Raw genomic sequence first — 22,398 nt, forward strand, 5'->3', positions numbered from 1 at the left:
TCAAAAAGGATAGCAAAAACTGCTGACTGAAGCCCAAGAGAATATAAATGTACGGATGAATGAAATGACAAAGACAATTTAGGATTTAACAGGCGAATTCACAAAAAAGAAATATTGAAGAAAACTCATGTTGAAATGAAGATGAAATTGAAAAACTTAATAGGCCAATTTGAAATGACAGGAGAAAGCCTCACCAATAGGATGAATGAAATGAAAAACAGAATATCAAGACTAAAAGATAAAGTGGACAAATTAGACCACTCAAGCAAAGATTATAAAAAAATTGAAGAAAACACAAGAATGGAATATGCAAGAATTTTGTGACACCAAAAAAAGACCAAATTTATGCATCATAGGCATAGAGGAAGGAGAAGAATTTCAGGATATTCGTATGGACCCGATCTTCAACAGGACTGTAGAAGAAAATTTCCCAAAAGTAAAGAAAGTCATGCCCATATAAATACAAGAAGCATATAGAACACCAAATAGATAGGACTCGAAAAGAAACTCTCCACGACACATCATAGTAAAAGCACTAAATGTACAGAACAAAGAGACAATAATGAAAGCTGCAAAAGAAAAACAGCAAGTCACATATAAAGGAAAATCCATCAGAATTACAGCTGACTTTTCAGTGCAAACTATGAAAGTCAGAAGAGCCTGGACCAAAGTATTCCTAGTTCTAAATGATCACAGATGCGAACCCAGATGACTTTACCCAGCCAAAATGTCAATTAGAGTCAAAGGGGAAAGAAAAATTTTCCATGACATAAATAGGCTGAAAGAATTCATGTCCACAAAACCAGCCCTAAAGAGAGTTCTTGAAGCAATACAAAGAGCTGAAGAAAGGAATGACTATACCCAAGGGGTAACAGAAAGAAACTTAATGAATGTATAACTGTGGAAACACACAGTTACAACAAGAATGCAAACAGAAATCAAAATGACAGGAATCAATACACATCTTTCATTAATAACTTTAAATATCAATGAACCGCACTCCCCTGTCAAAAGACACAGACTGGTTAAATGGATTAAGAAATAAAATCCATATTTTGGTTGTCTACAAGAAACCCATCTCACATTCAAGGACAGGTACTGCCTTTTGGTAAAAGGATGGAAAAAAATATTCCAAGCAAATGGTACTAAGAAAAAAGCAGGAGTTGAAATTCTAATACATGACAAAATAAACTTCAAACTAAAACTAATCAGAAGCGATAAAGAGGGCCACTTCATTCTGGTCAAAGGAACAATTGACCAAGAAGATATTATAATCATGAACATACATTCACCTGACTATGGTGCATCCAACTTCAAAAAAATAGTACTACAGGACTTTAAGACCCGGATTAATCTCAGCTCAATAATAGTAGAGAACTTCAGTACCCCATTGTCTCTGTTAGATAGGTCAACAGGACAGAGAATTAACAGAGACATTCAAATTAAACAATACCATACATCAAATGGACCTAAGAGATGTCTACTAAATATTCCACCCAAGCACTAAAGAATATACTTTTTTTTGGGGGGGGGTCTTTTTGAGACAGGGTTTCCCAGCTGTCCTGGAACTCACTATGTAGACCAGGCTGGCCTTGAACTCACAGAGATCTGCCTGCCTCTGCCTCCTGAGTGCTGGGATAAAAGGCGTGTGCCACCATGCCCGGCAAGAATATACTTTCTATTCAGCACCCCATGGAACTTTCTCTAAAATCAACCATATACTGGGGCACAAAACAAGCCTCAACAAACACAAAATGATTGAAATAACTCTATGCATTCTATCAGACCACAATGCAATAAAGCTTAAAACCAACAATGGAAGAAACCCTAGTAACTACATGAACACGTGGAGATTAAAAAACACACTTCTGAGTGGTGAATGGGTCAGAGGAGAAATTAAGAAAGAAATAAAAGTATTCCTGGAACTAAATGAAAAGGACAGTAAAACATAACAAAATCTCTGGGACATGTTGAAAGTAGTCATTAGAGAGAAAACTGTAGCTCTAAGTGCCTACATTAGAAAATCAGAAAGAACACAAATGACTTAAAATTGCAACTCAAGACACTTGAAAAGCAACTAAAAATGAAACTCAAACCCAGCAGACAAGAAGAAATACCAAAAAATCTAACCAGAAATAATGAAATAGAAACAAAATGAAAACAATACAAAGAATCAATGAGTCCAACAGCTGTTCTTAGAAAAGATAAACAAGATTGACAGACCGCTAGCCCAGTTAACCAAAAGAAGAAAGAGCACCTCCATATCAACAAAATCAGAAATGAAATGGGAAATATTACAACAGATACCAAAAAGATCAAGAATATTATAAGGGAATACTTTAAAAACCTGTATGTTACTAAATTTGAAAACATAAAAGAAATGGATGGGTATCTAAAAGCATAGTAATAACCAAAACTAAATCAAGAAGAGATCAACAGTTTAAACAGACCAATAACACATAAGGAAATTGAAACTGTAATACAAAACCTCCCAACTAAAACAAAAAAAAAACAAAAAAAACCAACAAAAAAGCCCAGAACCAGACGAATTTACTGTAGAATTCTACCAGACATTTAAAGAAGATCTATATCCAATACTGCTTAATTTATTCAAAAAGAAATAAATGGAGGGAGAACTTCCAAATTTTTCTATGAAACCGGCATCACTCTAATACCCAAACCAGGTAAAGATACAACTAAAACAGAAAACTATAGACCCATATCCTTAATGAACATAGATGCAAAAATTCTCAACAAAATACTTGTAAACCGCATACAGACACACATCAAAAAGGTCATTCACCATGATCAAGTTAAGTTTATTCCAGAGAGGCAGGAATAGTTCGATACATGTTAAGTCAATAAAGGTCATAAATCATATGAACGGACTCAAAGACAAGAACCACATGGTCATCTCAATAGACACAGAAAAGGCCTTTGACAAAATTCAACATGCATTTATGTTCAAAATCTTAGACGATATTGGACTGGAGGGAACATACCTCAACATAATTAAAACCGTATACAACAAACCCACAGCCAACATCATTCTAAATGGAGAAAAATTGGAAGCATTCCCATTAAAATCAGAAACCAGCCAAGGCTGTCCACTGTCTCCACTCCTTTTTAACATAATGCTTGAAACTCTTGCAAGAACAATAAGTCATGAGAAGGAAATTAAAGGAGTAATGATTGGAAAAGAAGGGAGGAAATTATCCTTTTTTGCATATGATATGATATATCTAAGAGATGCCAAAAATTTCACCAGAAAACTCCTAGAAATGACTAACACTTGTAGTAAAGTGGCAGGTTACAAAATCAATCTACAAAAGTCTGTAGCCTTTCTATATACCAATTACAAGCAATCAGAGAAAGAGTACAAGGAAACACTTCCTTTCACAACAGCCTCAAAAAAAAATCTCATAATAAATCTGACCAAAGACATTAAACAGCTGTATAACAAAATTTTTAAATCTTTAAAGAAAGAGATTGAAGAAGACAGCAGAAGATGGAAGGACCTCCCATGCTCATGGATTGGAAGAAGTAATGTCATGAAAATGACCATTCTACCGAAAGCCATTTAAAGATTCAATGCAATGTCAATCAAAATCCCCATGACATTCTTCAAAGAATTGGAAAAAAACATCCTAAGATTCATATGGAAGCAAAAAGACCTCAGATAGCCAAAGCAACCCTGAACACTAAGTGCAATGCTAGGGGGATTACTACACCAGATTTCAAGCTATGTTATCGAGCTATAGTCATAAAGACAACATGGTACTGGCACAAAAATAGACCCATACATCAGTGGAACAAAATTGAAGGCCCAAATACGAGTATGCAACTTCGGTCACCTGATATTTGATAAAGGGCCCAAGAACATTCACTGGAGGAAATACAGCATTTTCAACAAATGGTGCTGGCAAAACTGGATTGCCACCTATAGAAGAATGAAACTAAACCCCTATATTTCACCTTGCACAGAAATCAACTCCAAATGGATCAAAAACCTAATGTGAAGCCTGAAACTTTGAAACTGTTAGAAGAAAACATTATCAATAACCTACAAGACATAGGTGTAGGAAAGGATTTTTCTAAGCTGGACTTCAATTGCTCAGGAAATAAGGTCGAGAATCAAGAAACGGGGCCTCATTAAACTAAAAAACATCTGTACATCAAAAGAAGCAACCAAGGAAGTGAAGAGAAACCCCACAGAATGTGAAAAAAATCTTCACCAATATCACATTTGAAAGCAATTTAACATCCAGAATATATAAAGAACTCAAAAATCAAAGAATTGAGAAAGCAAGTAACCCAGTTAAAAGATGGGCTAAGGAGCTGAACAGAGAGTTCTCAAAAGAAGAAACAAAGATGGCTAAGAAGCATCTTAAAAGGTGTTCAACATCATTCGTAATTAGAGAAATGCAAATTAAAACCACTTTAAGATTTCATCTCACGCCAGTCAGACTGGCTAAGATCACGAAAAAAAATGATACCAAACATTGGAGAGGATGTAGGGAAAGGAAAAGGCTCATGAACTGCTGGTGGGATTGCAAACTTGTTCACCAACCCCTATGGAAAGCAGTGTGAAGAACTCCTAAGAAACTAAAAACGAACCTACCATTGGACCCAGTAATACCACTCTTTGGCATATACTCAAACAGCTCAACTTATTCCAGAGAAACTTGTACATCCATGTTTGTTGCTGCTGTTTTCATAATAGCTAAGAGATGGAATCAACCAAAGTGTCCCTCAACTGACAAGTGGATAATGAACCAACTACAAGTTGTTCATTTGTAGGATGGAGTTCTCCTCAGCAATAAAGATAAAATCATGAAATTTGCACATAAATTATTGGAACTAGAAACTGTTATACCAAGTGAAGTAGCACAGACTCAGAAAAACAAATGACTTATGTTCTCCCTCATATGTGGATCCTAGAACCAAACCCTGATAAGTGAGTATGTATCCAGACATAACTACAGGAACCAGGGTAATGGAAAGGAACCAGGGAGGTAAAGGAGAAGAAAGAACCTGAGAGAGAAGAACAGTGGGAAACACGTGTTACTAAGGGAGATATGGATAAAAATGGGGTTATTTAAATAGGAGGGGGGAGGGAGGGTTATGCAAGGAACCTTGGGGATAAATAGAAAGGAGCTCAAGAGAAGTGGGACCCTAGGAGAAGGGTATTATTAAGGGAGAAATGGGAAAAATGGGGGCACTTTAAATGGAGAAACCATGGTGGAAGGGTTAAACAGTGAGAGATAAATAATGCCTAGCTAGTTTTAAAAAACCAGAAAGAACCATATTAGTCCAAGAGCCTACTGACAAATTATACATATAACTAGTTCAAGGAACAAAATATTTGTCTAGTGAAGGTTTATCTGAGAAGGTTTGGTTTTTACCCAAGCTTTATCTACATAACACATGATAATTAAAAGTACCAGACTGGTGGAACTAACCTTCTTGAATGTTTAACAGACATAGTTTGAGGTCTCTAGTAATCTGGTGAGAGGGACATAAAGGACAGTTTTTGCTCCTGCCCTCCAAGGTTGACTAAGTTCTGGGGGACAATGGAGCATCTCTCAAAATGTCCTGTAATGGTGGTGAGTTACCTGTCCTCTTGTTCAGGGAGGCCATGGAGACCCCACCAGATGGACTTGAACCAATATCCAGTATACAAATAGGAGGGTCAACAAAGAGGAAACATCTCATCCATTCTTCCAAGTGAAGCCATCCATGGTCGAGCAGGATCTTTTGACATATCTTCACATAGATGGAACTGGTGAAATAAAGGAGCCAGGGACTCCTCCCAAGCCCATGTGACCACTGAAGAACAGATACTCAAACAACCTTAAGAGTAAAAATAAATAGGTTTATTTGGGCCAACTGTATGGTCTTAAACACCCCAAAGGAAAGTATAAACGAAGATTAAAGTGCTCAGTATAATTCTTTAAGAGTCCCTGTGTATGGCTAAAGGGTGCATAACAAGAAAAAATGCCAGACAGGAGACATCTTTGAGTTGTTGGCCAGGGTGGCCCAAGAGACTCCTAGACAGTAACCCAGCATAGAACTGGGAAAATGAACAGCAGACCCCAAACTTACCTAAAGGAATATTGACAACTGATTACTGCTAGATGAGGAAGAGCTGATCTTCTTAAAACAAGGGACTCTGGATAGACTGACTAGACTCAGCACATGGACTTAGACTGGGGAATGGCTGGGGGCACTGACAACACAGTGGACAGTAACAGGGATGACAGAATATATGGGCTCCAGGGGGGTAGGGGAGGCTATGGGAGGGTGCTATTTGGGGTGAGGGTATAAAGATGAGTAAGATTGTTTGGTATGTTTTGATGAAATACACACACAAAAATTAATAAAAAACTATAACAAAATTTGCTGTAAATTTTTAGGTTTACAGTTGAATTACTACAGTTATACAATATTGTACTCAGTATAAGCCCTATAAGATATAAAAGTAAATGAGATTTTAACCTTTAAAAAAGATCCCCATTTCATTATTAAAATATACACTTTCATACAGAAAAATTCATTTTTAATGCAACTGACATTAAGATGTTTGCATATGCATTTCTAATATCTATATATCTGATTATTACTAATCATAGTTGGTTACTTTATGAGCTCCTTGGCATCTGAACATAGATATAAAGTCATCAGGTATATTTCAATGGTAATGTTTTTCACATCTACTAATTATTGAGGAGCAAATTTTTATGCTTTGAAGAATTATTTTTTTAATCATTTTTAAAATTTTTTTAATAACTACATGATTAGATGCATCTTAGGTCTGGCAATTGTTATTGAATATGTCGATGCTGTTGTAATGAAATGCTTCTTCTAAGTATGTGGTTATTAAATAAATGATTAAAAATTTATTCCAGAAAAAAATAAATAAATGATAAAGTTTTATAGGGAATTTAAATTTGTAACAAATATGCAGGTGATATGCTTAAACTTTGCAAGTTTTGAAATGTTTTCTTAACCTTCAACAAATAAACTTGGTACTTATGTAATTGACAAATTAATATGTAAAAAGAAGTTACTCTGTTTTGGCTTGAAAGTTTGCATTAATTATTGGAGAGGTAATAAAATGTATTGTAAATTAGTTTTGTCATTGAATAGTACTTCGGTTTGGCCTTCCGAATCTGTAGAACAGATCCTACAAAATATATAATAGCATTGAATTAAATATCAGTAACCAAAAACTATACCTTGAAAATGGATCTAATTAGTTTTAGGATGCTTCACATAAACTTTAAATTTAATTATTTGATTATAAGTGGAAATGAAACTGATACCTTTGGCTATATAATTCCTTTCAGTTTTAATAACACCACCCTAAAGAAAATGAGTTTGAAGTGGAGTGACAGACTCTAAAACAGGTAAAAAAGAACAGATATTGTGTTGGTCAGCTTTCTACTACAATGATAACTACTCAAGATAATTTTCTACTTGAAAAGGGAAAATATTTCTTTAGTTCATGGTTATGGAGGACCTAGTTCACAATAAGGTGGACTTTAAATGTATAGTAGGTGTGCCAGGAGGCAATGTCTTGGTACATGAACAAAGCATATCTCACCTTGTGGCCCAGGAACAAAAAAGAGAGAGGAGCAAGGGGCCAGGACCTACATGCTTAGAGATTTCATGGTGTCCCTCTAGGCCCCACCTCCCAATAGCACCACCTTGACGAGCAAGCCTTCTATACAGTAAACTCCACTGTGGGCTACTGAGGACATTGAAGTGTTTGTGAGTCTATGGCTAGCCTGAACTAAAGTGTGAGCTCAAGGCCAGCATAGGCAACTTAGTGAGACCTTGTCTTAAAAAGGAAAAAAAAAAAGTAAAAAGAAGCCTGGAGAATGTAGCTCAGTGACAAAACAGTTCCAGCCTCAGCACCTCAAAAAAAAAAAAAAAAAAAAATCAAACTATAATAGGAATTAGTTTATTTTCTGTTTGGGCAGAGCACTTTCTTAAAGTGCTCAAGGTCCTAGGCTCAATCCTTAGCTTTGAGAAACCAAAACAAACAGGAACAAGCAAAAGCCTCCAAATTTTTTAAAAATGGACCATGTGTTCCAGGAAATCTGGCAGTTTCCACTGCCCTTACCACATCACTGTGCTTGGGACAATGGTTTGGGGATAATAACTCTGCAATATCACAAATAACCATTTGAAGTTTTAATGTTTTATAAAGATATCTTAAGTTAAAATGAAGGCTATGAATTTAAGTTAAAATTGAAATGCACATTAAAGCTAATACTTTAATTCTACTTTCTACTGGTGTTATTTTGCCTATTTTCAGACAATGAGAGTGTGTGTGCATGTGTGTGTGTGTGTGTGTGTGTGTGTGTGTGTATGTGTGTGTGTGTGTTTGCCCGAGTGGAGTGTGGAGCTTATTTGTGCAGTGAATGTCCTTGTTCCTGAAGTCAGAGAAGGCAGACATGGACACTGGGTATCCAGCTCTATCATTCCCTGCCTTATTCATGGCGACAGGGTGTCCTACTGAACACAGAACTAGACTGGGGACTAGTGAGCCCCAGTAAATCTCTTGTCTCCATCTTCCCTTCCCTGGTGCTGAAACCACAGGTGTACATGTGGCCATTACCAGCTTTTTATGTGGGTGCTAGAATCTGAGTTCATGTTCTTATGTTTGCACAGCAAGCATTCTCCAATTGAGTCCTCACCCCAGTCTCAATAGCGCTTCTTTTAAGAAACTACTTTGAGATGGATCCAGACTTCAAAAACTTTAAAATACAATAAAAGTTTACAAACAAAGCATTAGCCAAATAAGTGCTGTCCAATTATTGCATACATTTATTTGATAGAAAATGGTGTCTTGACCAACAGCAGAAAATATGGGGTGTCCTGGCTCAGCTGCTAACCACTTATGTGACACTGCTTGGTCACATAACCTTCAGAACCCCCTTTATCTTGTCTGCACATGAGAACGCACTTATTAAGATTAACTAATTATTAAACATTGGAGTTTTCTGGTTCATTAATTCCTGTGAGGAGTTTTGATATTTTTCTTTCCCTTTCACTGATTCTCAAGTGAGGTTTGGGCTATAGGACTCCTCTTTCATTTAAATTTACGTATTTGACATTTCTCTCAAGATGCACAATCACTGGATATAGCTTGTAGAAGTTATGCATTGGGGTATTTCAATGTTTCTCAGTAGACCTTAGTTTTTAAAGCAATTTTAGGTGTGTGACATTATTAAGCATATGGTAAAAAGAGTTCTTATGTTCTCTTCTCTATATACATGCATAGTCTATATAGTTATAATTACATGATGCCTGCGGTATACATTAGGGTTTGTTCTTAGTGTATATTCTAAGGATTTGGACATATGTGTTTTGACATATTTTCACCGCTATAATGTCAGGCAGAACAGTTTCACTGCCTAAAGACCTCTGTGCTCCACCTGTTCGTCCTTCTCTCCCCTGACAAGTCATTGATCCCAATATCTCCATATCTTTATCTGTTACACCCTGTCATATAGTGGGAGTCTTGAAGCATGCAAACTTTTCAGATTGACTTATTTCACTTTGTACCATGCATTCACGTTTCTCTGATGTATTTTCGTGTTTTGGTAGCTCATTTTTCTTTAGCATTCAATGATGTTGTAATGTCTGAATGTACCACAGTTTATTTTCCCATTCTCCTGGTGTTGGTTGCTTCTATGCTACAACAATTGTGCCAAAAGCTGCTACAGGCATTTGTGGGGTCAAAAAAATTTTCAACTCCTTTGGGCACACACCCAGGAGCAAGGTTTCTGGATCATATGGTGTGTACAATTTTATAAACAACAGCAACAAACTGTCTTCCAAAGTGGCTGTGCTGTTTTGCATTCCTTTAAGCAGTGCTCCATCCACTGCTCTTACATCCTTGCCATCTTTTGCCAATGCCAACGTTCTGGGTATTGTCCTACAGTTGGCTGTATCTTAATGGTTATTTATTTATTTATTTATTATTTGTTTGTTCTCTGAGACAGGGTCTCTCTGTAGTTCCAGCTGGCCTGGAACGCATCATGTAAATCAGGTTGACCTCTAATCCACAGAGATCCTCCTGTTTCTGTCACCCAAGTACTTCAGTTAAAGGTATGTGCAACACACTCAACCTGCATTTTGATGTTTTAATTTGCATTTCCTTGATGACATGGAGAATTTTTATGGTAGTTTTTGCATATATATATATATATATATATATTTGATGTGAAGTCTTGGTGTTTGAGGTTCATTTTTCTTATTAGGGAGCTTTACGTGTTCTTGAATATTTGGAAAATCAAACTTCACAGATAGTCTTTTACATGTGTCCTCTGTGTGTGTGTGTCTTCTTTCATCTTCGTGGTTTTTCAGTGGTTTTTGTAATCTAGTGTGCAATGTATACAAACAATTTTTTAAATTAAAATTTTAATTTTTTGAAAATTTTATTTAAGTACTGTACTTACATCATTTCCATCTGTCCCTCACCCCCTTCCATTTCCCTCCATACTTCCTCCAAATTTATGACCTCTTCTTTAATTATTATTGTTATATATGATGTATGTGCTCTATATAACCAATTCTATGGATATTTTAAGGACAGTCGATTACACTAGGAGATTTTCAATACTTCTACATTATACTTACGGATATTTTGTTCAAATCCTATGTTTCACTCGGATTTTGTCTAAGATAGAAAAAGAAAACCGAATATTCTTATATTAGTAATCAATTTCTCATTGGTTTACGGATTGATAGTGCATAATACTGATCAAAATTTTCATGAATTCACATATATATTAACATTCAAAACATAAAAAGTCAAAATCATAAGTTGTTCCCGTATAATTTGGCTTTGTGTTGCATGTTTGGAATCTGCAATTGACAGCACCAGTTTCTTCCATATGCTTCATAACCCTTCGGCAGCTCTTACACCTTTATGAGTCCTCATTGTTGCTGACATGTCACCTTTGATTTATGATTTTATTTTAAACCTAATCTGTGTCTTTGCTGTGAGATAATCTATTTTGGTTTGCTAGTATAACTGATACAGTTGATTCTATTTCACCAATTCCTGTTCTTCTTTCTTCATACCAATTTTTTGGCATTTTTGGAAATTCCATATAAAACACACATCTCAACACATACTCTGAAACACTTTGAAAATAAATGTATCTTTTTTTCTTTCTCCTAATGGCTACCTCGTTTTATTTTATTTTATTTTATTTTGACAGTCTCTCATTATGTAGCTCTGTCTGACTTGGAACTTGCTGGGTAGACATGGCTGCCCCCTAACTCACGGAGCTCCACCTGCCTTCTGAGTCCTGAGGTTAAGACTGATGCCACTTGCTGAGTTCATCATGTACTATTTTTAAAACATTGTCAGTATTTAAAAAATATTTTATTTATTACTTTTATTTTATGTGTATGGGTGTATTGCTTGCATATATGTAAGTGTACTGTTTCTTGCAATGCCTGCAGAGGTCAGAAGAGGGCGTCAGATCCCCTGGAACTGGAGGTATGGAGGGTTGTTAGCTGCCATGTGGGTGCAGAGAACTGAACCCGGGTCCACTGCAAGAGCAGCCAGTGATCTAACCACTGAACCATCCCTCCAGCCCCGTTGTCAGTATTTTTACAGTTACAAATATCTCAAGTTTAACGATACCATTTACCTTTCATCAACTTAAAATGACATTTTTTTGCCATCTTTTCCTTTCAGTTTTACTTATTGCAGAATATTAATATATTTTTGACATTTAGAAAAACACAAAATGTAGTTATAACTATTTTATAGTACTACTTCAAGCATTTATTGTAACATTTTCCATGTGTTGCAGTGCTCATGGACTACATTATTGGTAATAATTACAGTACTGATACTCAACCCATTTCCCACTACTCCTATAGTTTCAAGACTTACCCTCTTTGAAGTAAATTTTTAAAAAATTTTATTTGATCATTTTGTTTTCTGAAACTTTAAATGTATAAGACTATTTTTCTATCATTCTCATATTTGAACACCAGCCAATCATTTGAAAGACAAGATTTGTCTCTAGTGCTTCATCTTCTGTTTTGGTTGTAAGGCCACTGATACTTTGTAGTCAATAGTCTAACTGGTCCTTCCGTGGAGCATGATAAATTGTTAATGTTACTCTGAGATCTGGCTTTAAGTATGAAATGTGAATGTCAATCATTGCTTCAATCCTGTTTCTGGTGCTGCTGAGCCTGATTCTTCCCTTAGATAACCTGTAATTCTTACTTTCATTTCTACATTCATCATCACTTTTTTTACTTGTTTCCTTTGATTTTCAGAAATACTACCAACTTTTTATCCCACACACTGGCTGGATCACCCCTTGGAAGTTTTGCTCTTTATTGTTTTGGTGCAAAATTAAATTTTAGAAACCTCGTGTTCTTTGCTGTTCTCTCTTTCCATCCTGTTGTCTTTTAATATGGTCGCCCAGCCCCCACCTCTGTTTCCTCTCTCTCTGAATAGTGTGGGCTTTTCTCATTTAATTGAGGTGATATGTTTTGTTGCAATCAATCAAGAAAAAATATCTTCTTTTGATGTTTCTATGAAAATAATTTCAGAGTTGTGTTTTCTCCAGCTGGACTTGCAGTTTGCAGGTTCCCTAGTTGCTCTTCACATCCGACTGTTGCTACTTGAGTTGTTTATCTTTGCTGTTATTAATAGAGAATGTTCATTCTCACTGCAAAGCCAAATTGTTTGATTTCACTTTCAATGATATCTCTTATACAATGAAAAGAAAGTGTGATTTTGTTGTAATACAGAATTGATATGTGGATATTAAATATCTTACTGTTCTTTTTATTTTTATTTTTTAATTTTTATTTCATGTGTATGAATGTATTGTCTGCATGTGTGGAAGTACACCTATCTCATGCAACGCCTGCTGAGTTCAAAAGAGGGCATCAGATGCCCTGGATTTGGAGTTAGGACAATTGTTACCTGCCATGTGGTACTGGGAACTGAACCTGGGTCCTCTGCAAGAACAACCAGTGCTTTTAACCATTGAGACAAATCTCCACCCCTTTATAGTTCTTTAAATGTGCAAAATTACTGAATTAGTTTTTAGTAGACACTTTTCAGATATCCCACAATGACTCTGCAGTAGATAAGTATGAACACAATTTCCATGCATGTCCTACTAACTGAAATCATGGTGAAATATCACAAATCCTCTAAAAAACTTTAAAATTAACCAACTACAGGATGTGAGATCATGTTTATGCCTAAAATTCAATTAAAGAACTCTGTCACTGTTATTGCAGTAGTGATCAATATTTTTTCATACATCATAGAAAACATGTTCTGTTTTTATAACATCTAGTATAGAAAGATGTTTGTACAAGCTTATACAACAAACGAAAGTGAATGTGGTCTTGGCGTCTATTGCTAGTCTGCAAGCCAAACTAAACATAAAGTAATCTTTTCTACAAATGCTGTCAGAACAAGGAATAAATGTTTGAAGAAAAAGATAATCCTGTACCACACAGCATATACAACCAAGTATAGTAGATGAAGCTAAAAATAATCTAGAAGAAAGCAGACCAAACTATTCTTTTGATATTAAGAGAAGTTTTACAAAGGGTGCCAGAAGCACAACACATAAATTGATAAATTAGACATAGTAACAATATATGCCTTCTCAAAGGGCTACATGAGAGAAATGGAAGCAATGTGACATGTAGGAATATTCTGAGTACATATATATGACAATTTATACCTTAAATTTGTAGATAACCTGTATCACACAACAATAATAATATAAACAACTTAATCACATGGGAAAGAAACCAGATCACAGATACAAGAAAAGATCGGCTTTGTCAGTAGCCACATGGAATGACTTGATATCTCTTTTTTAAAGATTTTTAAAAATATTTTTCCCGCATGCATGTAAATGTAACACATCCATGCTTGCTGTCCACAAAGGTCAGAGGGCACTGTATTCCCCTGGACCTGGAGTTAAGCATGGGTGTTAGCTGCCATGTGGATACTGGAAACCGAATCAGGGTCCTCTGGAAGAGCAGTACATGCTCTTAACCACTGAGTCATCTCGTCAGCCCCTGCGGCTTGATATCTTGACCAGAGACATAGAAATCATAACCTCAGTAATTGATCTCTACACATCTACTAGAATGAAGAAATTTAATGATACTAAAATCACTGAATGTTGCGAAGTTTTAAAGCCTAGAACTCTCATACATTTCTGTTAGAAGTATAAAATAGGACACCTGTGGAAAAGACATATACCTCTTCCATACCCCAGCAATGACACCTAGATGTGAACCCAAGAACAACAATTGCAAAAAGCAAATTAATGAGGCTACCACTCAGTGGTAAAGCAGTGTTTACCAAGCTTGAAGCCCTGTTTCAATCACTGGTATTGCCAAAAAAATGAATTAAAAATATTTACGGGTAAGTAAATAATGGTAATTCTTACAGTGGATTTTCAGTCAGTGATGAACAGAAATAAGTAGCTGATATGTACAAAAAAGTGGATTTATTTAGACTGCTTTTGTTTTATATTTAGTAGCTAATTTTTTTTTCTGGGGGATGCTAATTTTTCTTGTTAGAGATCATCAGGTCTCCAAGTTTAGAACTAGGAATGCTGCTCTTCTGAAGTATTTCAGAAGAGACCCTCTGACTCATAACTAAGTTCAGCCTTTTGTTAAATTTTACCTGGTTTTATTTTGTTGAGAATTAGCATTAATGTCAAAGCTGTGTTTCTCAAACCTGGTTGCAAGCCTTTGAGTTCTGACTTGGTAGGGTGGGGTAGGGCCTTCGAATGTTCATTTCTAACATCTTCCCGGCTAATGCTGATCTTGGTAGCCTGGGAACTGATGAGGAGCCTGGGAGAAGGTGCTTGTGGGAAGCAACTGATGGACTGACAATACTGCTTCTAAAGAGTCCATAAAAGAGAGGAAGATGAGGTTTCTTGATTCCAGGAATATCTGAGCTCTGTCGGGCCATTCTCCACCACTCTGCCCCTCTCATTGTGCCTAAATTAACTTTCAGTCAGAACTGACTGCTTTTGTAGCTACTTGACCTGAGGACATGTAGTCATGAAGTGCTGCACTAGATGAAAAGACAGTGCACATACTTTGATAAAGCCCCTACGTGATCTGGCATTAAACTTCCCCACGTATGTTATTGAGCCTTGGTGTTGATGTGTTGGCACAGGTACAATAATGTGGTAGTTCTTATTTTTATGATCAAATCTTCCATCCCTGCATGTTGTCATGTGACATACTGCTGTATGAGGTAGGAGGGTGGAAGAGGATATTTCCCCTCCTAGTCACAAGCCTAAGCTTGTGAAGGTTTTTAGTTGCTGTTGTTGTTGTTTTCCAATGAATCACAAATGGAATGTATGACAGCTCTGAGTGGAAGTTGTGGGAGCCTCGCCCATGTTTCTCAACCCTCTCTTATCCTTTCCTTCCACATAAAGGTGGTATGTCACAGAGAGCAACTGCTTTTGCAGCTGAGTAACAAAACTATGTGGTGAAGAATCACAACCAACATTATGCCGGGACAGGAAATACTTATCACTTTATGTGAGTGAGGGAACATTGGCAAACAGTCTGTTCCTCCTACTTGGTGCAGTTCTTAGGCCAGATTGGTTATGGGTACTATTTGTGTTAATCATCATAATAATCCTATCAGATAAATTTTTTTTCCTCAAAATACAAGGAAGAAAATAAGGTTGAAAATGAGTTGTTTACTAATTCTGAGAGTAATTTCTTTCAAATGTACCATGGGGTGATAACTCATTAAATAGTGAATATAAGTAAATAGGATTATGTAAAAACAGAAAGTCTATTAAATATTACCAGCTTAACCTTCCTGAACCCAACATTTTACTCAATAAGCAGTCATTTCACCCACAGAGACTACTTCTTCACCATAATTGGGTTTTTCAACTCAGCTTGATTGAATATATCTTAGCATAAAGCAAAAACTTCCACTTAAAAAGTCCTACTCTGCAAAACTGTGAGTCCACCTTAATTAGATTTCTTGGGGTATATGGGATATAATTTTGATGTTTGAGACTGGAAAATGATAGACCCCAGTGTAAGGAGACAATGATTGAGGAGATAACTTTTACCTATTAAAGAAATACTCGTTTGAGTAAGTCACCATGATGCTTTGGTAGCTCTTCGGTATTTAGGTTGTTAATGAGGAGTAAATGAAGGCTTCACAGAAGATGGAATCAATGCAATCACATCCAAGGTTGGAATGGGGAGTTTGTTTGAAGAAAGAGATTAAATTGAGGGATATATAAGGTAAGATACTTTCCCAATATACTTGGAAACTTCACACTCAAGATGCCGTGCTAGATAGCTTGTCAACTTGACATACCTGGGTACTGTGGCCATGTCTACGAGGCATTTTCTTGATTGTTGAGTGATGTGGGAGGGCCCAGTCTACTGTGAGTGGTGCCACCCTGGTCATGTATTGTTAAGAAAGCAATGGCCCAGGGGAGCAAGCCAGTAAGCTACATTCTTCCATGGCCTGAGCTCCAGTTCCTGCCTCTAGTTTCCTGCCCTGAGTTCCTACCTTGAACTCCCTGATGAATTGTGACTTGGGAGATGTAAGCCAAATAAACCCTTTCCTCCCCAAGTTGGCATTGGTCAGAGTATTTTGCCAAGGCAATGGAGAAACAAACTAGAAAAGAGGCCAAATAACGAAAATTTAGAATCCTCTGATAGTCATATAGGACTATCTACCTCAAATATTCCATTCATCCCTTCTTTAAGCAAGTGTTTAGCAACACCTGCTCTATGCCAAGTCCCAGATGGAGGTGTAGGTGGTAAACAGGAAATGAGGATCTTCTCACAAATCTCCTATGCTCCAGTGAGGAAGCAAACAATGAACAAAGGAATCACCACTTGGCAATCATAAATGCATGGAGGAAGGTGGTATAGAAAGAAGAGTTTGAGTGTGATGATGTGCAGCAGGCAGGGGCCATACTTTTTAGAGGGAGGTGGAAGAGGAGATAATGAACAAGCTGAGCTGGTGAGTACCAGATGTTTCATCTGAGTCAAAGCAAGGAAGCACAGACATCCTTTTGAAGGCAGGAAAAAAATACACATACATTTCTCTTGAGCTGCTTCCATACTCTTAGTTTTATAAGTAGGTATGCTGTATTTCCATTTTAATTTCTAGTCCTTCTTTTTGCTTTAACTTAACCATCTATACTGCTAAAGTGTTTATTATATGGCTACAATCAAGTAAAAATATATAATTATCTGAGATATTTCACATTATTCTTATGAACTTTCTGATAAAGAATTTCATTTACAAAAATTATCTGTATTTCCACTACAGTTTAAGAAAAAATCTCTCAATGCTTGGGATAAAATAGCCTGTAGAGGAAAATATTAGTCATCAGCTTATCCCCATTCCTTTTACCCCATTAATTAAAAAGAAAGAAAATAAAACACGTTTAATATCTGGCTTTATTAACCAGATAAAACAACCCAAACAACATCCATTTTAAGAAAATAAGAATGTACTCTCTTTGATATAAACTCCAGTTTATTCATAAGCAAATTATTCATTTGAATCAGAGCAATATTTCATATTGTGTGGCTCACTGGGATAAAAAAAATCAGACTCAAAGCTCCTTAAAGTATAAATACATTATTTGTTCAAATAGTTAGACATGTGTAAACTGTGTCCCCGTATCAATAGTGATGTTGTACAAAAACTTTTCTGATCCCACGGTGAGGACAGATGATGGTTAAAACTGAATGTGCTCAAAAAGGCTAAACATACAACTCCAGTATCAAATGAGATATTCAGTTATATAGGAGGTAGTTGATATATATGTTATGATGGGCAGATTAAATTATTCAAAATACTGTGGTTCCTGGGGTAATTTTCTTTTCCATTATGGAACTAAAGAAAATCCAGACCATGAGGTCTTCCACCATCTGTATGAAACCATAGCTTAATTGTAGCATATCAATGACTGTGTAAAGACAACTGGGAGTAAGTGCAACTATTACCTAACCAGAACCACAAAATGAAGTTATTTGTGATTTAAATAACTTATTGTGGATGCCAGGGGAGCAGTCATGGGACCTGAATGGATTATCATGGAACTGAAAAAAGACCAGGGAACTCCTGCTTCCAAAGAGTTGTTAGAAATCATAGATCATACAGAATCCTATGAATTAGCAATTTATGATGAAAAGGCCCTCTTTGTGTAAGAGACCATCTTTGATGCCTCCTTTATCTTACTTTTTATATCAATACATTTTGAAAATGTCAGAATGTGTTCCATTTTTTCAGTTCATTCTTAATGTTAGTCACAAAATTGACAAAGGTCATTCAGAATATAATATTGGAATCCAGGTATATTATTTGGAGTACCAACAATCTTGTGTAGAAAGTTTTCAATGAGAAAGGCTTCTTGCTAATTAGGCAGTGGCAAGAATCCAAGAGAGTCACCTGCTCCGTAATCATCACATACACAGCAAACAGGGACAATGTATCACCATTTAATCTAAGGACTCATCTTTAAGCTGGCTGCATACAAACTCACATGGTATATTGTTTAATCAAGGGCTAATGAAGTACTTTTAGCAAATAGAAAATATTTATATCTCTTAAGAAGTCATTTAAAATATCTAAAGATTATTGGCTTATAGTAAGTGCATTGTTTGGTAGTCCCTTGGGTTTTTTTTTTTTCATAAAATCAAATTTTTTAAATGAACTAGAGCCATTTAATTGACTTTGAAGGCACTTCCAGCTCTAATTTAGGATTTTCAAGGGTTTTTTACTACTTGAAAATAATCTTAGCTTATGCCTCACAGAAATGGGAAGGGACAGCCATAGCAGATGATTATTTCTCACTTTCAGTGTATAACAAAGTGTTCATGATTTTCAACCCTGCAACGTGTTCCTGGCACCTCTGAATTTTCTAGTGTTTAATTGAAAATTCTTACTTTGAAAATATGCCATGTGTTTGGATGCCAAAGACTCAGTCTACTGCTTTGATAAATTTGGTCCTAGATTATAGTATCAAAAAAGTCTTATGAAATAATTTAATTAAATAAATTTTGTGTATAATATAATCAGATAATCACATCCTAATTATGAAGTTAACTCTTTGCTAAGGCTGAAGTTTAAAATCACTAAATCTAGAAAATTCATGTGTGTGATCTAGGTAACTGCCTTTCCATAGCCAGAGATTATGCACTTGTCACCAAAAATAACATACTGGAAAGTTACACAGAACGATTTTTGCTGACCTAGAATTTTCAATATATGTAGGCATTTTTAATTATGTAGAGATAATTTAAAACAAAGTAATATAGAATCATGTCAATCCAAAGTTCATATTTGAATATATGCAAAAAGATGTTTTTCAGGGTGTAGCGATGTCTTGGTGGATAAGAGCACTGGCTGCTCTTGCAGAGGACCCAGGTTCAGTTCCCAGCACCTACATTTCAGCTCACAATCATCTGTGACTCCATTTCCAGGGGATCTGATGCCCTTCTCTGACTTCTGTGGGCACAGTGCATGACATGGTGCATATACATACATACAGGCAAAACATTCATACACATAAAATAAAAATAAGACAATAAATAATTTAAAGATGTATTTGCTTATAAGCACAGGATCATTTGACAGTGCATGCATTGAAATCAAAGCAATGATGGGCAGTGAAGTTAAAATGATCAGAATAAGAACTTTAAGGCCATCAGTTACTGTTACAGCAGATTTATCACTCATGCAGAAATACTCCCCTTATTATGGTACCAATTCCTTCCATATTCTTGCTGTGGGTGGAAACCACATATTCAGCTATCACATTGTAAGGAAAGACAGTTTCCAAGAATCAATAGCACATGTTCCCATTTTCTAACATTACCAACATGTACATTAATCTGTTGCCAATTTAGGGCTCAAATCTTTATTTGTCTTGCTCCATTTGTCTTGCTCCAATTATTATTATTTATTATTATTATTATTATTACCATTATTGTTGTTTGTAAACTCTTACAGAATAGAATAAAATCTTATTTGAAAGGAATATTTGTAGTATTCTATGAAATATATTCACAAATACTAACATGAAAGTAAAGCAAAGAAGCCTATCTAGTGGAGGCATGTGAGATAAGGGTGTTTTGAGAGCTTCTGATAAAAGTGCTCTCCTCCCCTTTGAGATGCAGTTCTCCTATTCAAAGAAAGTTCATGATCTCACCTTTAGATGATTTACTAGAAATGAAACTCAGTGTAATGAAACTAATAAGAAAAACAAAGACATCATATTTTTATTTTTTAGAATACTTTTATTATTCCAAAGAGAGACAATTTTTAATACATTTTTTCCAGAAATAAGTTGAAATAGGCTACATATATATATATATACAATGAATTTTAAGTATTTAAAAGTAGGGATAAGACATCAAAGCCCAAAGCCAAGCATGGTGGCACATTCAGTCCCGGCACTTGGGAGGCAGAGTCAGGCAGATTGCTGTGAGTTCCAGGCAAGCCTAGTATGATCCCTATGTACCGTATGACTTGTGAGGCACTGTAGCTCTTAAGAGGGAACATTTGGGGTGCAAATGAAGACATGCCCTGACACCTTTAGGTGTGACCTGAGAATTAAGAGTTTGGCACATTCCAGGATTTCAATATTCGCTAATCTTCTTTCTCAAAAACAAAATCCCTTCAGTTATTATCTTGAATACTTATCAAATGCAAAGGAGATAAGGAAGTAATATTTAGCCATTTGCTTTGAGTAAAAAGTACATTTTTCTTTCCACACAATTGAATTTCTACTGTTGCATATTTTAGATGACTAGTTGGTATTCTTTACATTTATTTATTTGTGTGTGTATATATGTATATGTGTGAGTATGCACATGCCACACAGCTTGTGGGTGGGGTCAGAGCACAGCTCGTGGGAGTTTGTTCTCTCCTTTCACCATGTGGATTCTGTGCACTGTGCTCAGATCCTCAAGCTTGGCAGCAAGAGCCTTCTCCCTGGCTCCTGTTTTGCATTATTAATTCTCTGAAACATTTAAAAATATTGATAGAAATTTTTGATAATAATTTGAGGTGTTGTTAATTATCATCCACTTTCCAAAGTGGGCTTCTTTATAAGGTAGAGCTGTGCTCCTTTGGGCAAGCCTGTATTGCAGACATGATATGATGCTGAGCTCCGTGGAGTCATATCCTGTGTTCTGTCTATCAAGAAGTGCTTCTGCCACATTGGTAGAAAAATCGCTGATGAAAAAAAATTGGGCGATTCATTGTACCATCTAGACAACAAATGTATGTGTCTTTATATGTATATATGTATGTTGTATGAATGTTGAGACAGATTCTCCTATGTTGCACAGTCTGACTTTAAACTAGCAATCCTCCTGCCTCAGCCTCCTGAGTGCTGAGATTACAAGTATGCACCTCCATGTCTACAAACATAGCTTAACAGACAGAATTTAGACATACCCAGGTGGCTGTATATCTGATTGTAACACTGCTGAATATCTCATCTCTGTAAAAGCCAAATCAAACATTAAAATTGAGTGCCCCTAAATAAAGCAAGTTGCTTTGCATTTATGAGTTTTCGGTTATATTGTTTTCTTATTTCAGATTTTAACTTATTGTAACAGAAATTTATTTATGTGTTTGCACAAAATTTTTTAAAAATATTGAATAAAATTACATTTATTATTTGTTAAAAATATTGATAGAAAAAAAGAGAAAGCATATGAACACAATGTCATAAGCAAGCTGATTATGAATCAAAGGTTGCCTGTCTATTCCCCAGACCCTACTCCCTATCCACAGGAGCTGATATCAAAGTGTCAGTTTTTCTTCCTGAATTCAAGATCTCAAATGGAAGATAGTGTTTTAAATATTCAATTTAAAAATATTGTTCAGAAATGTAAAAGAGACATATTAACTGACTTTCAGACATCTTTTTAAAATTATTTATTTAATAACCATATAATTAGAAGAAGCATTTCATTACAACAGCATTGACATATTCAATAACAATTTCCAGAGCTAAGATGCGTCTCTTTCAAAATTGGCTGTAAATTTTTAGGTTTAGAGTTGAATTAATACAGTTATACTCTGTATAAACCCTATAAGACATAAAATTAAATGAGGTTTTAAGCTTTAAAAAGATCTCCATTTTATAATTAAAATACACAGTTTCATACAGAAAAATGCATTTTTAACACAGTTGACACTAAGATGCACATGCATTTCTAATCTCTATGTATCTGTTTATTACTAGTCACAGTTGGTTACTTTCTGAGCTCCTTGGCATCCAAGCATGGATATAAAGTCATCAGGTAGATTTCAGTGGTAATGTTTTTCACATCTACTAATTATTA

At 35.7% G+C, this 22,398-nt stretch overlaps 1 protein-coding gene across 1 annotated transcript in view; it reads left to right on the forward strand.

The window, feature by feature from the left end:
- Itgbl1 (integrin subunit beta like 1) overlaps positions 1 to 22,398 on the forward strand; it is a 297,795-nt gene that overhangs the window by 208,990 nt on the left and 66,407 nt on the right. The gene's annotated exons all lie outside the window — the stretch shown is intronic.

This window comes from Nannospalax galili, unplaced genomic scaffold (assembly GCF_000622305.1).
Source record: "Nannospalax galili isolate Female #2095 unplaced genomic scaffold, S.galili_v1.0 scaffold287, whole genome shotgun sequence".
Classification (NCBI taxonomy): Eukaryota; Metazoa; Chordata; class Mammalia; order Rodentia; family Spalacidae; genus Nannospalax; species Nannospalax galili.